Here is a 14492-nt window from a genome sequence, read left to right on the forward strand (position 1 = left end):
TCAGTAAATTCCTAGAGCAGTGGACAGAACAGAAACAAGATGAATAATATTAATGCCTCTCCTTACAGAGTCTCAGGACTCCGGGGTTTACTAAGCATTTTCCTGTACACAGAACCAGAGAAAGTCCAAGTGGAGGAGACCAGATTTCATACAAGTCTTTTTAAAAAAAATTTTCTTTTCTCTTCTTTTATTGGGGCAGGAGACTTTGAAAAATACAGAGAATGATAAAAGGAACATCTGAGTAACCACATTCCAGAATTAAGAAATGTTACTATTTTGTAACGATGGTGCCAACTTTTTTTTTTTTAAAGTAAAATAACGGAGTCATCACTGCTAAATTTGTTCCCTTTCCTTTACTTCACAGATGTGCAAAGTAAGGAGAAAAGGGGAAAGGACTTGGCTGAGGGGTGTGGCCGCCAGCAGCTCTCCCATCCTTTATGAACTGGATCAGTAAAGGAGACTCTCAGGCGGGTAAGACCAGCATCTATTGTCCCACTTTACAGATGACCAGGTAGGGGCCCCCAGTGGATGTGAATGAGAGACCCCCGGTGCTAGATCCTGTGCTGGGCTCCCCAAGACAGAATAAAAGACAAAGCCCAAAGCAGCCCAGACCCCAGCCTGAGGGAGGGGCGCGGAGAGCACCTGCGTGAAGGAGAACCAATTCCCTGCGGCCAGGGTCCGCTTCACCAGGCGTGTAATTCAGAAGCAAGTCAGCAAATACTTAGGGAGACATTCCATAGAAATACATGTACTTCGTAGGGTATATTTTAATCAGTAGCTCAATCCTGGATCTTTGCCAAAAGAAAAGCAAAATATGCTGCCATCCTGTGAAACGATGTGACGATTTTTATTTTTACTAGATTGCCCCATTTATAAATCTTTGATAAATCCTCCCCCCACCCCTCCCAAATGGCACCTGAACCTGTTGAGAGGTTTTTGGGTTTTTTTAATTGAAGGTGAAATTGAACAAGGGTTTCTGCGTGCCTTGTGCTTGTCTCGAGCTTCTCGGGCTCCAGGTCTGTGCACTGCCCCAGCTAAGCCCACCTTGGGGCTGCACCGGGTTCCGCAAAGCCCCGTGCGCCCTAAGCCCGCCAGTAGCCGGCTCGGGGTCCACCAAGGGCAATCCGGGAGAGAGCAGACTCTAAAAATACCCGGCTCTGCAGACTCACGCCCGGCTCCTGCGCGGGGTGGAGGTGGCGGTGGGGGTGGGGGGAACGGGGCGGGGGGCTTCTAGACTGACAGCTCGGTTTACACTCCAACAACGGGTTCCAAAAAAAAAAAAAAATCCGCACGTCTTCCCCTCTGAGTGGATGGATCTGAGCTCTAGAATTTCGCTGGCCGTTTCAGAGGGTTGAAACTCCCTCTGAGTTGGTTTAGGGAAAAGTAAAAGGCAGCAAAGCGGAGCGAGCTGGCGCGCTTTGTCAGGGTCTGGGGCTCCCGCGGCCAGGGTCACCGCGAGGCAGCGCCCCATCTCGGCGCGGTCAGATACCCACGGGTCTGCCGGGACCGCACGCCCGCCCCTCTCCCACCCCAGCCGCGAAGGCTGCCTCCCTCCGCCCATCCCCAGAGAGCAAGAGGCGGGGACGGAACTTTGCAGTTCGCACATTTAAGGGAGAAAACCGTGTCCGGCGCACCTGAAATGGAGCGCACAGCCCTGGGTGCGCGGGGTCTCATAGCCCGGATGTGTGCAAAGGGCTCGCCTGGGCGATATGCAGAACGATGCTTTGCGGGGGGGGAAGTACCTCCTCCTAGAGAGTGTCCTCTCCTCCCAGGCCTCACCGGGAGAACTTCCAAAGACAGAAAAACCACAGGGTTCCTGGCACTGGGGCTTTGGCTTTATCAGCTTAGAGCAGATTCTTCCTGGCCTGAGCCCGGGCCCTTCCTCTGACTGCAAAGGCAGAGAGACCCAAGCAGACAGAAACTCGCTTGCTCGGGCGGGAGCTGACTCACACCCAGAGCTGTATTCAATCCTCAGAAAATTGTCTAGACGAGGTCGCTGAGAGTCGTGGTGCCTTCCTCTCTTTCCTTTAATCCGACACTGTGTCACCTTTCAAGACACCCCAAATCCACGGAGAAGCAGACCTAAGGAGGGCTGGGTGGGCAGTCTTGAACACACCATACTAATTCACAGTCTGGTGCCTTAAATTAAAAAAACAAAACAAAACAAAAACAAAATAGCAAGAGTGTTTCTAAACTAGATCGACTGCAGTTTGCTTGAAGGGAAAAGCTCCCTACGCTGGAGGTGACCTTGTGTGACACTGGAAAGCTGGCTTTCCAGGGGCTCTGGCAAAAGAAATTGGGCAGGAAGAAATTAAGCTGTGATTCTTTGAATGGGGCTTGGCAAGATTTGGTTAAGGATGGCCCCATCATTTCTAAAAACCCATGAGCAGTGTGTGAGCGTTCCAGTTGCTCCACATCCTCATAATGCTTATTGTGGTCAGTCTCTTTTATTGTAATCGTCCAAATAGTTGCATCGTGACCACTCGTGAAAATAATTTGCATCACTTCTTTCTAATTCACAGATCTTTGGTGATATGTCTGTTTAAATAGTTTGTCCCTTTCTTCACTGGGTTGTTTGATTTCTTATTATTGAGTTTTGGGAGTTCTTTATACATAATGGATACAAGCCCTTTATTAAATAATATGATTTGCGCATGTTTTCTCCTGGTTTGTAGCTCATCTTTTCATTTTCTTTTGTCTTCAATTTCGAAGGAGTCCAATATATCAATTTTTTTTCTTTTCTGTATCATGCTTTTGATATATCTAAGAAATCTTTGCCTGGCCCAAAGTCACAGAGATTTTCTTCTGTTTTCTTCAGAAGCTGTGGCTATTTCAACCTCTGATGACCCGTTTTGAGTTGATTTTTTGTACATGGTAGGAGGTGTGGATTGAAGTTCACTTTTTTTGCCTATGGATAGCCCAGTGTCCCTCCCCTCCCCCGCAGCATTGGTTGAAAAGACAACCATTTCTCCCTCCCTGCACTGCTTTGCACTTTTGTCAAAAATTAGTTGTTCATACATGAGCAGGTCTGTTCAATCTTGATTCTGAAGTTCCACTGATGTCTGTGCTCATGTTTACTGCACTACTGTCACTTTATAGTAAGTCTTGAAATCCCACACTGTTAGTTCTCCAACTATGTTCCTCCTTTGCAAAGCTGTTTTCACTCTTCTAAGCCCTCTGCATTTCCATATGAGTTTTAGAAGAAGTTTGTCAATTTCTACAGAAGTCCCTGCTGAGATTTTGCCCAGAATTGCATTGACTTTATAGATCAATTTGGTGAGAATGTATACCTGAAAAATATGGAGCCTTCTGACCCATGAACACAGTATCTCTCTCTCTCTCTACTTAGGTTCTCTTTCATTTCTCTCAGCAGTGTTTTATTAATTTTTAATGTATAGATCTTGTCCATCTTTTGTCAGATTCACTCTAATTATTTTATACTTTTTGATACTATTATGAATAGTACTTTTTAAAATGTCAATTTCTAGTGGTTCACTACAAAAATACAGAAATGCAGTGATTTTTGTGAATTAATCTTGTATCGTGTATCTTTACTAAAGTTACTTTTTTAGTTCTATAGGATTTTCTATGTAGGCTCTTGCCAATAAAAACAGCTTTCCTTTTCTATTCCCAACCTGGATCTCTGGATTTCTATTTCTTGCCATATTACATGGGATAGAATCTTTAGGACAGTGTGGAATAGAGTCTGTGAGAATTTCTGATCTCAGGAGGGAAAGTATTCAGTCTTTCATCATTAAGAATGATGTTAATGGGGCTCCTGGGTGGCTCAGTGGGTTGAGCGACCAACTCTTGGTTTCAGCTCAGGTCATGCTCTCATGGGTCATGAGATCAAGCCCCGCGTTGGGATCTGCACTCAGCCAGGAGTCTGCTTGAAAGATTCTCTCCCTCTGCCCATGTACTTTCTCTCTCTCGCTCGCTCAAAGAAATAAATAAATAAACCTTAAAAAAATAAAACAAGAAAAGGATGATGGTAACTATAGGAACTATAGGGCCACCTGGTTGGCTCAGTTGGTAGAGCATCTGACTCTTGATCTCTGGGTTGTGAGTTCAAGCACCACGTTGGGCATGAAGCCTACTTTAAAAAAAAAAAAAAAGAATGATATTAGCTATAAATTTTCAGTGGATGACCCTTATCAGGTTGAGGAAGTTCCTATGTGTTCTTAGTTGGCTAAGAGTTTTTATCAGGAATATTTATTGGATTTTATCAAATGATTTTTCTGCATTTATTGAGACTTACCACAGTTTACTAGTGTCATCATTTGACAAGTTTGAAATGTGAAACATTTACCTCTCTCTATGTCACTTTACCCTCTCTGTTTATAATAGTTGTCTCAAGTATTTCTTCTACATATCCTTAGAATCACATTAGACAGTGTTAAGAGTTAAAGTTTTTGCCTCAATCATCAACACAATTTTGAAAACTCAAGAAGAAAATGAAAATCTCTTGTAATGACCAATATTACCAGTGTTGTTGCTTATTATGTTCTTTCTTCCTTACTGATGCCCCAATAGTCTTTCTCTCATTGTTTCCCTTTCTGTTTAGAAAAATTCTTTTGGCAGGGCACCTGGGTGGCTCATTCAGTTAAGCGTCTGACTTTGGCTCAGGTCACGATCTCAGGGCCGTGGGATGGACTCCAGCGTTGGGCTCCCTGCTTTTCCTTCTCCCTCTGCAGCACCGCCCCTGCCCCCACCGCCACTTGTGCTCTCTCTCTCAAATAAATAAATAAAATCTTTCAAAAAATTAAATATATCTTTAAAAAAAAGAAAGAAAAATTCTTGTAGCCATTCTTATTCCCTATGTCTGCTGGTGACAAATATTCTTAGTTTTTCTGAGAATGCTTTGATTTCCTTTTCATTCCTGAAGGATCTTTTCACTAGAAAGGACCTTTCAGCTGGATGTAGGGTTCTGAGTTGGCCACTTCAACACTTCAACACTCTGGCCTCCATGGTTTCTCGTAACAATTTTCTGTCATTCACACTTCTTCCCTGCCCCACCCCATCGGTGGAGTGTCATTCCTCTCCGTTTGCAATGTATATTTTTTTCTCTCTGTTTTTCAGAAGTTTGACTATGATGTGCCTTGATATGGATTTTTTTGGATTTATCCTGTTTGAGATTTGCTTGGCTTCTTAAATCTGTGGTTTTATGGTTTTTGCCACATTTGGGAAGTTTTAAGCCATTACTTAATCGAGCACTTTTTCAGTTCTGCCCTTATTTCTTCTCCTTCCAGAACTCCAGTGTCATGGAAATTAGATCTTTTGGTATAGCACCACATATCCCGGAAGCTCTGTTCCTTTCTTCTCCAGCCCATTTTCTTCTCTCTGTTGTCCAGAATGGATATGGAACAGCATCCTATCTTCGGGTTCACTGTTTCCCTGCTATTCTACTGTGAGTGCCTCCATTCAGGCAGGGTTTTTCTTTGTTGTTTTGGTTACTATATTTTTCAGTTCTAAAACTTCCATTGGGTTCTTCTTTTTATTTTAACTTTCTTGCCTGGGACCTCCTAAATTTTCATTTGTTTCAAGAGTATTTGTCATTACTCTTTGAAGCATTTTTATGGTAGTTGTTTTAAAATGTCTGTCAGATCATCCTAACATCTCTGTCATCTTGGGATTAGCATTTATTGGTTATTTTCATTCAATTTGAGATCATCCTTAATTTTGGTATCATGAGTGATTTTCTATTGAAAACTTGGCGTTTCAAATCTTGTGTTGTGAGATGCTGGGTATTATTTTAACCATTTGTGTTAGGTGGCTTCCTCGGACACTGCTCCAGTAGGAAAAGTGGTTGGTGGCAGTAAGTGGTTGGTGGGAAGTCCAGGTTCCCTACTTGGCATCTGTTGACAGAGGTAAAAGTAAAAGAGGTCTCTACCTTATTGCTGGGTGGGGATAGAAGTTCTGGCTCCCCACAGGGCCTCCACTGATAGCTCCCTCAAATGGAGGGTCAGAGTGCCCTGTTGTGATTGCCCACATGGCCTTGTTACCACTCAGAGGTGGAGAGAGCTTCCTCTGATACCACCCGAGTGGGGAAGGGGAGGAGAGCCTGGTCTCTGCCAGGGCAGGGAGTGACCGTCCAAGCTCCCCACATGATCTCTGCTGACCGTGGAGAGAAGCTTGTTAACTCTGCAGATGAAAGTCTCAGCCCCCCTGCTCAGCCTTCTCAGACACCATCCTGGGGTGGAAGAAGTCAGAAGATGGGGAAGGAATGAAACTTGGTGGTGGGACATCCGCCTACATGTCCTTCTCACCTTGTCACATTTGTCACCACATACACACCCTCAGCAGAGCTATGCAAACACTGACCAGGGAGCTGGGTATGTTTTATCTCCTTTATCTCTCACACCCACCCTGTGGGGTAGACAGCAGTTCAGTGCTTTCTATTCTTACAGACAAGGAACTGGGGGCAGGGAGGCTGAGTAATTTGACCAAGGGTAGCATGGATCTAAAGCAGAATTCTAAGCTGGGTCTGTCTGATTCTACCTTGAGGCAGGGAGGCTGAGTAATTTGACCAAGGGTAGCATGAATCTAAAGCAGAATTCTAAGCTGGGTCTGTCTGATTCTACCCTGAGGCAGGGAGGCTGAGTAATTTGACCAAGGGTAGCATGAATCTAAAGCAGAATTCTAAGCTGGGTCTGTCTGATTCTAATGCCCTTGCCCTGTGGCCGCCACGTGTTATTGTTCACTGATTTCTGAATAGAGAGAATGAGTGCCCTTTGGGGATATGAGTTTGCAAAGGTCAGAAGGAAGGACCCAGAAAAAGGCTAGAGAATGTCTCCAGGCGTGGCAGTGGACCTGCATAGTTTCAAGAGAAATCTTCTGTGGAGTTGCATGGAAAGAGCTGGGATTCCAGAATTGGAAAAGCCTTGGTTCAAAGCAGACTCCACACCAATCCCACTGATGGCAGGAATTTGGGCAAGCTGTGCAAGCCCTCCATGTTTCTGTTTTCACATCTGTACAATGGCCTGATGATGGTGTCTCCTTCCAAGCTTCCCGGAGGGCACAGGGAGGTAATGCACACAGAACGCCTAGGCAGCGCCAGGCCACAGTAACTGCCAAATCGGTGCTGGCTATCGATTTTACTTGCAATTGCCCTGAAAAGTGGCAGGCACTACAGACCCAGAAACTTTAGATGACTGGCTGACTGGAAGGATGACACTGTGCTACAGGGCGGGGGCAACCCAGAACTTGTCCAGAAGTAGGGAGGCCGAGCAGAGCCCAGGACCTCGTAGGAGACTCTTTGCAGGGACCCGGGCTCCCTGCATCAGTGGGACTGAGTGCCTTGCCACCTGGAGAGGCCATCCCCAGTCTCTGCTCTGGTAGCCGGGGTGGCTCCCACAAGGGAGGGAGCCGCAGTTTCCCTTGGCTCTCAGACGGCTCTCCAGCTGCCATCTTTGGGAACGTGTTTCTTTGCCCCGGAGGGAAGTGGATGATGGAGAAAGGAGGCGAGTGGTGGACCTGGGCTTTACAAACACTAGCCTGTTAGCTCCGGTGGGCTTGCCACGGACACCGGAGCCAGGGCCAGCCTCACAGTGGGTTCTGGTGCGCTGCACGCTCACAGCACCAATGAGATGTATTTGCCAACTTATTATAAACGGATTACATTTCTTATCCTAATGTGGCTGTTGGCTACCTGCCCGTGAATTTTAGCCTCCGGGAGAAAAACAATTGCTTAAGCTGAGTGTTCACGACTTTTACTTTCCGTGCACCACTCAGAGCTCCTTCCGGTTCCCCTGCACCCCCAGCACACACAGACACACGTATGGACACACGCATACGTGCAACCATGCATGTGCCTTCCCAGGGACGCGCTAGTCGCATGCCCGCTGACCCCCTTTCTGCTGGCTGCAGATGTTCTTCCGACCCACGTGTGTCGTCGCGAGTGTCGTGCCTCCTAAGATGGCTGTGGAGGTATTCTGGCTTTTCAGGAAAAATCCTCTGCGTGTCACCATACATTTTCACACTCTGGCTTCTGCTTCCAGACTCTTCTTCCCCCCGACAGATAAATACTTTAATAGCCCACTTCACTGGTTAATGTCCAACGTGCCTTCTACACGGGGCTGCTGAGGACCCGGAAAGGGAGGTCATTTCCCTGAGGTCCCTAGTAAGTTAGCGAGGGACAGAGGTTCTCCAGACCCGCCACGAGCACTGGCACCATTGGGAGGGGACCCTTCCAGCCACCCCAGCAGTCTCCTTGAGGCTGACCAGAAACGATTATTGGAGATTCTAAGATCCAGCCAAACCAGACACAGAGGAGCCCTGGGCGGTGGGACTTGGGCTAATTCCCATCAACCTGGGTGCAAGTGATTTCCTAAGAGAAAGTCCGGTGTAGGCTTGCACAGGTTCCCTCTTGCCTCTCCAGAAGCCCATCCGGCTTCCTCCCCACTCCTGTCCATGTTTATAGTTCCCCCCTCCTGCTCCGTCTCTGTCTCTTTCTCTCCTTCCTCCTTTCAGAAAGTCCTCCCTCATCTTCCCCTTTCCTCAGGCCAAGCTTATGCCCCGCCATGGGCCTACGGAATTCTTTCCTCCAGAGCCAGGGAAGTGGGCACAAGACCATGTCCAGGCTGCGCCCCTTGGGGGTCCCACATCAAAGACGCAGGAAACAACTGTCTCCCTGTCTCCTGACAGGTCCGCGGCCCATCTCTCCCGCCATCATCTCTGCCCAAGGAAACAGCCCTGGGTGCCCCTGCAGGCGTCCAGACGTTCAGATCCTGCAGGGCCGGTGGCCTGTTTCTCTGGCCCTTTCTTTGTGTAAAAAGTCCACTAAGGAGGCCAGCTTGGGAAGGGGATCCTAGTGAGACCATGGCACGGATGTGTGCGACTACAGGGGGATGCCTGCATCCGTCTGGTGGCCGTGTGTTCATGGTACACACAGGTGCACGTTCACACGCGCACACTCACGTGCCCGCATTCACACACGCGTGTGCACGCCCACGCAGGTAAGCTCATTCCCAGGGGAGTTGCACTGGGCCCCTCGCCGGGCACGTCGTTAGCTCAGAACAGTCTCTGCCTGGCAGCTTGTAAGAGTGACCAGTCCCCGCCAAGGTTCCTTCTGCTTGCACCCTCCTGACAGCCCGCCTCTTGTCAGGCCTGGGGACGGCCTTGGCGAGACACAAACCCTTCCAGAGGGCCCAGGACAGCCGTCAGCTCTTGTGCCCAGAGAGCTCACTCCAGACATCCACGGGGCGGCCGGCTAGGCCCTCCAGTGCCAAGATGGTACCTGTCCTTCCCAGAGTGACAGCTGGGAGCTTGACCTCTGTGACGTAGAAATGCGCCTGTTCTCTGCTCGGGGCCCTATGCCAGGGGCCAAGGAGCTGAGGGCCTGGCCAGCATACCAGGGGCTTGGCACGAGGGTGTCACTCACACCCGCTGTGACTCCGAAGACAGACTCTGAGGTCAGAAACTTAAGTGTGTGACGCTGTGACAGAGGGCAAAGCAGAAGTCCCCTCCTCGCAATGGGCAGCCCCCTTCTCGGGGTCCAGTGTCAGGAGAGTCTGTTTAATTGGGATGGGGCAATAAAACTCCATAAAACTATGGACTTTTATTTTAAACCTGCCCAGAGGAGGTGCCCAGGGCATATGTTTGCTCGCCCTCAGCGACATGTTCAAGTACCTAACGGGAATCAGCAACTGCAAATTTTTAGTTATTTAAAATTTGTAAACATGTTCTCCTCTGCATGCCTCCAAAAGGATTTTGAGACGCTACAAGATTCATCACTCACGTGTACTAATTAATGCACAACGGGATGAAAACTTCAGGGCAGAGGAGTGGCTGAGAGCAGGCTCAGACGTGAATGAGGAACATACCTCCCCGTCACAGGCAGCTGAGCCAGCGGGGACCCCCTCCACCCCCCACCCCACTGTCTTCACTCCTTAGATGCCAGGCCAAGCAGTGGTGACCCAGCCAGGAGCTGGGGTTGGAGGGGCAGGAGGGGAAGAGGCGTCCACGGGGGCACACACCTGCTGTATCTGACTGTCCCAGGGATGCAGGAAGAATAGGGATACTTAACTTATTCAAGTTTAGAAAGCATTTTTAATAGTTCACTTTTGAACATAGTACAAAATGTCTAGGGGTGCTCGGGTGGCTTAGTCAGTTAAGCGTCTGCCTTCGGCTCGGGTCATGATCCCAGAGTCCCAGGATCGAGTCCCGCATTGGGCTCCCTGCTCGGTGGGGAGCCTGCTTCTCCCTCTCCCTCTGCCCTTCCCCTGCTCATGCTCTCTCTCTCTCAAATAAATAAATAAAATCTTAACATACACACCCACACAAAATGTAAAAGGTCTAAACCAGTGTGTGAAACAGAGCCCCTCTTGCCCCTGCCCCTCAGGAACCCCGGATTCCTCTCCCAGAAGCACCCACCATTACCAGATTCCGAGGCTCCAGTCAGGACTACTCACCGCACACACAAGCTGTACCTATATTTGGTTACATAAAGCATAGCATACTGTTCTAGGTTATTTAAGCAGCTACAGAATGTTAGACGTTTGGATTGTGGGCAGTCTTCGGCCAACACAGGCGATGCTACTGCAGAGCCCTTATCCGTGTGCCCAGCTCACGACCTGTGAGAGCGTGAATTCTCAGAGCCGTCGTTCCCGGGGAAAGGGCTAAGTGCGTTTATAGTTGGGATAGATACTGCCAAATTGCCCTCCACTAAAACTGTCCTATTTTACAAACATCTAGGATGCATTAGAGCTCCTGTCACGTTTTTGAACATGGCATGGGATCAAAATGTGACAGCCTGAACGATGACAAATGGTATCTCGGTATAAATGTAAATTGTATTTCTCTTCCCACAGGTGATGCCGAGCATCTCTTCAGATGCGTCAGGGCCGTCTATAGTCCCATTCCTACAGCTTGTCAATTCGCATCCTTTGCCCATTTGTCAATTTGTTGGCCTTTTATTGATGTGTAGGAGTCTGTATATATTAGGGATCATTGCGCTTTGTCCGTGGTATTAGTCAAAACAGTTTTTCCCAGTTTGACATTTGCCTTTTGGGTTTGTTTATGGTAGGGTTGGCCATAGAGAGAAAACTTGATTTTTATGTAGTCATTTTCATCAGTTCTTTCCGTTTGGGGTTTTAGAGTTTGTGTTTGTGCTAATAAGACATTCCTCCTTCTGATGTGAAAGGTAAAAATTATTATTTTATTTTAAAACTTTGATGGTTTTGTATATATATATTTTTTTTTACATTTTGGTAGTTGGGCTATGTAGATTTTGTTTGGTTATATCATTGAAGTATGGATTCACCTTTTTTTTTTTCAGATGGCTTCCCTGTCCTGTCGTCCCAGTACTTTTTTTTTTTTTACTTTATTTATTTATTTGAGAGAGAGAGAGAGCACAAGCAGGAGGAGGAGGCAGAGGGAAAGGGAGAAGCAGACCCCCTGCTGAGCAAGGAGCCCAATGTGGGGCTTGATCCCAGGACCCTGAGATCATGACCTGAGCCGAAGGCAGATGCTTAACCCACTGAGCCACTCAGATGCCCCCCACTACTATTTCTTGAACGAACCACCTTTCCCCACTGATCAGAAATGCCTCCTTTCTCCTCTCCTAGAGGCCTTGTTGCTCTTGACTTTCCTCTGGGCTTTCCACTCTGAGGAGCAGAGATGCTTTTAAATGAGTACAATGCAGAGGCTCAGAACCCCAGGCCAGAAAACATCCCAAAAGGCCTTCCTTTTAATCTATGGTTTAAAATACAGAGAGGGGCGCCTGGGTGGCTCAGTCGTTAAGCGTCTGCCTTCGGCTCAGGTCCTGATCCCAGGGTCCTGGGATCGAGCCCCGCGTTGGGCTCCCTGCTCCGCGGGAAGCCTGCTTCTCCCTCTCCCACTCCCCCTGCTTGTGTTCCCTCTCTCACTGTGTCTCTCTGTGTCAAATAAATAAATAAAAAATCTTTAAAAAATAAAATACAGAGAAAAACGCTCCTTGCTTTAGAGAATACAACCTTTTCTGTTTGCGTAACTTCTCATTCTATCATCCGTAAACCCTCCTCTGCCACCCTTCTCTTGCAGGCAGGCCCCCGGGGAGTCTGAAGGGGAGTGTTCAGGCTGCTTGCCCTGCATGAAAGTCCAGACATTTGGGCTGTGAGGGAAAGAACCCAACTCAGAGTAGCTGGGAAAGAGATTTATCGGTCAAACACCTGAAAAGTCCAGGACTGGCTTGACTCCATGATGTCAACAGGACTGGGTCTCAGTCACCCCGTCTGTCTTGAGGGGGGGCTCTCCACTGGAGGTGGCTGTGACTGGCTGCTAGCAGCTTAGCTCAAAGACTGTCCTCTCAGCAGCCCAGGTGACAGACATGGGAATGGCATGACTTGGTCATCTGCCCATCCTGGACTGGTCACTGGAACTGGGACACGGAATATGCTGGTTAGTGGTTCTGGGTCACTGGTCCACCTCTGGACCAGGCAGTCCACCAAAATGGTGCGGGCTGGTCCTGGAAGGATGCTGGTGCCAGAGAAGGGGGACCAGATCCTGAGTGGTGGTGGCAGCGGGTGAGCCCCACGCCCTGTTCTTTCCCTGACCTTCTACACCTCCGTTCTTCTTTCTTGGAAGTGCAAGATGCAGCTGTTGTCCTGCTGAACTTGCCACCCTGGTCAAGTGACTTCACCTCTCCAGCCTCAGACGAGGATGTTGTGAGGACTAACTAAAATAACAGACCTCAAGTAGCTGGCACCTGGTGCCCAGCAACTCACTGCTCATTGGCTCAACTAGGTTAAAAGGTTCTGATCACAGTGTCCCAGGACAGAAAGCCCTCCCTCTGCAGCTCAGGTGTGACCCAGCAGCAGTTTAAAAAAAAAAAAAAAAAAAAGGAGGAGGAAGAGGAGAAAGGGAGGGGAAAGGAGAAGGAGGAGGAGGAGAAGAAGAAGAGGAAGAGGAAGGAGAAAATTGGCAGGTGAAAGGCAGACGGGAAGAGCAAATAAGAGGCCGAATTACATCTTCGTAAGATACCCTGATGCCCCAAGGACAGCCTAGTATAAGCTGCAGCCACTCTGGGAAAAGAAATTAGAGACTCTGCCACCCTAGCTAGAGGAGCTGCAAATGGAGACCAGACCCTTAGAACATTAAATCCTCTCACCTTGCCCAGACCCTGTGACAATTCTCATTGGAAAATAACCCAGAAATAAGTTTTGATTGCATGTGTTTCTAATGCAAATGCACCCATGGTTGCAGTTTTTTCTCTGAATGATATTTTACCGGTAAACCTCTCTTATGCCAGTGAACCTTATTTCTATTCTCCCATTTACTAATTTTATCCGGGGAGGTAATGTGTCCAACTTAGAGACAGACTACATTTTCCAGGCTCCTTTGCAGGTCACTGTAGCCCTGTGACTAATTCCTAGCCAGTGAGATACAAACAGAAGTATGGGATTTATGGGAAGGTAAATTAAAAGGAACTGGCTCAGTTGTGCAGATATTCTCTTCCTCCTTCACTGGGACATAGATGTGAGAGCAGGAACTCCCGCAGCGTCTTTGTGATGTTGAGAGTAGAAACCTGGGCTAGGGTAGTGGAACAGAAAGACAAGAAGAAACCAGCTCTGTAAGAGTTTTCTATGGGTATATAAACACTTGTGTTTATGCTTCTGTCTTTTGGTGTTTTCTGTTAAATCTAGCTAAATACAGTCCTAACGTGAAACATATGATTCATCCCTTAGCAGCTCTTGGCTGATCTTTACCTTCTGGAGGAGTAGAAATGTGTGTGTGCCAGTATCCTAATAATCTTGGCCTCCTCAGGACCTGAGAAGAATTCCCATGGAATTTGGACCCCATGGGGCCTTAGAGAGATGTGTCCTTGTCTGGGCTACTTCCCTCTGGAGAAACAAACGCACTTTCTCTTTGCTCTAGGGAAGGATTTAAGACTCACTGATCTACATTATCAAATCTTGCAATTCATGTGGTTTATTTCTCAGTGCTGGGCCCTCTTTGGTAACACTGAACCACAATCATTTTACTAGATCTTTAAAGAAAACTTTTGTCAAACGGTAACTTACACCAGAAGTCTGATTCTGCTTGTAATGGTTTATAGTTGACCAATTCCTTTCTGTGCATTATCTCACACACACACACAAACACACACACACACACACACACACACACACCTCAACAGAACGGGATCCCCATACCAGCTGCACCAGAACCTGGGACTCAGTTACTCCACGATCATCAGACTGTTCTTGCCCTGGGTCAGACTAGGCAATGGGGACAAAATTTTATAGAAATCCTTCCTAGAGTGGTCATGTTTTTAGAATAAAGTATTGAAAACACTATCTTGACAGCAAAGTAAAAGCAGATTTTTATCTTAAGCTGCTTGTTGGTGGTTGCCAAAGGCATAGACACAACAATCCAGTTTCCTAAACTAGAATGTAAGCTTCCTACTCAGTGTTGTACCAGTCAGCAGCATATGGGACAAATGACAGAAAACTCCGCTCAGGCTAGCTTAAACAATCAAGGAACATACTGGCCCAGGAAACTGAAAAATCTGGCAG

At 47.6% G+C, this 14492-nt stretch overlaps 1 pseudogene across 1 annotated transcript in view; it reads left to right on the forward strand.

Moving 5' to 3' along the window:
* LOC145715931 (NADH dehydrogenase [ubiquinone] 1 alpha subcomplex subunit 1 pseudogene) overlaps positions 1 to 14492 on the forward strand; it is a 164409-nt pseudogene that overhangs the window by 114874 nt on the left and 35043 nt on the right. Inside the window, exon 2 of the transcript XR_014138227.1 lies at positions 365 to 471. The product of XR_014138227.1 is annotated as an NADH dehydrogenase [ubiquinone] 1 alpha subcomplex subunit 1 pseudogene (transcript). The remainder of the gene's footprint in view (positions 1 to 364; positions 472 to 14492) is intronic.

This window comes from Leptonychotes weddellii, chromosome 10 (genome assembly GCF_054177405.1).
Source record: "Leptonychotes weddellii isolate Sample4059 chromosome 10, ASM5417740v2, whole genome shotgun sequence".
Classification (NCBI taxonomy): domain Eukaryota; kingdom Metazoa; phylum Chordata; class Mammalia; order Carnivora; family Phocidae; genus Leptonychotes; species Leptonychotes weddellii.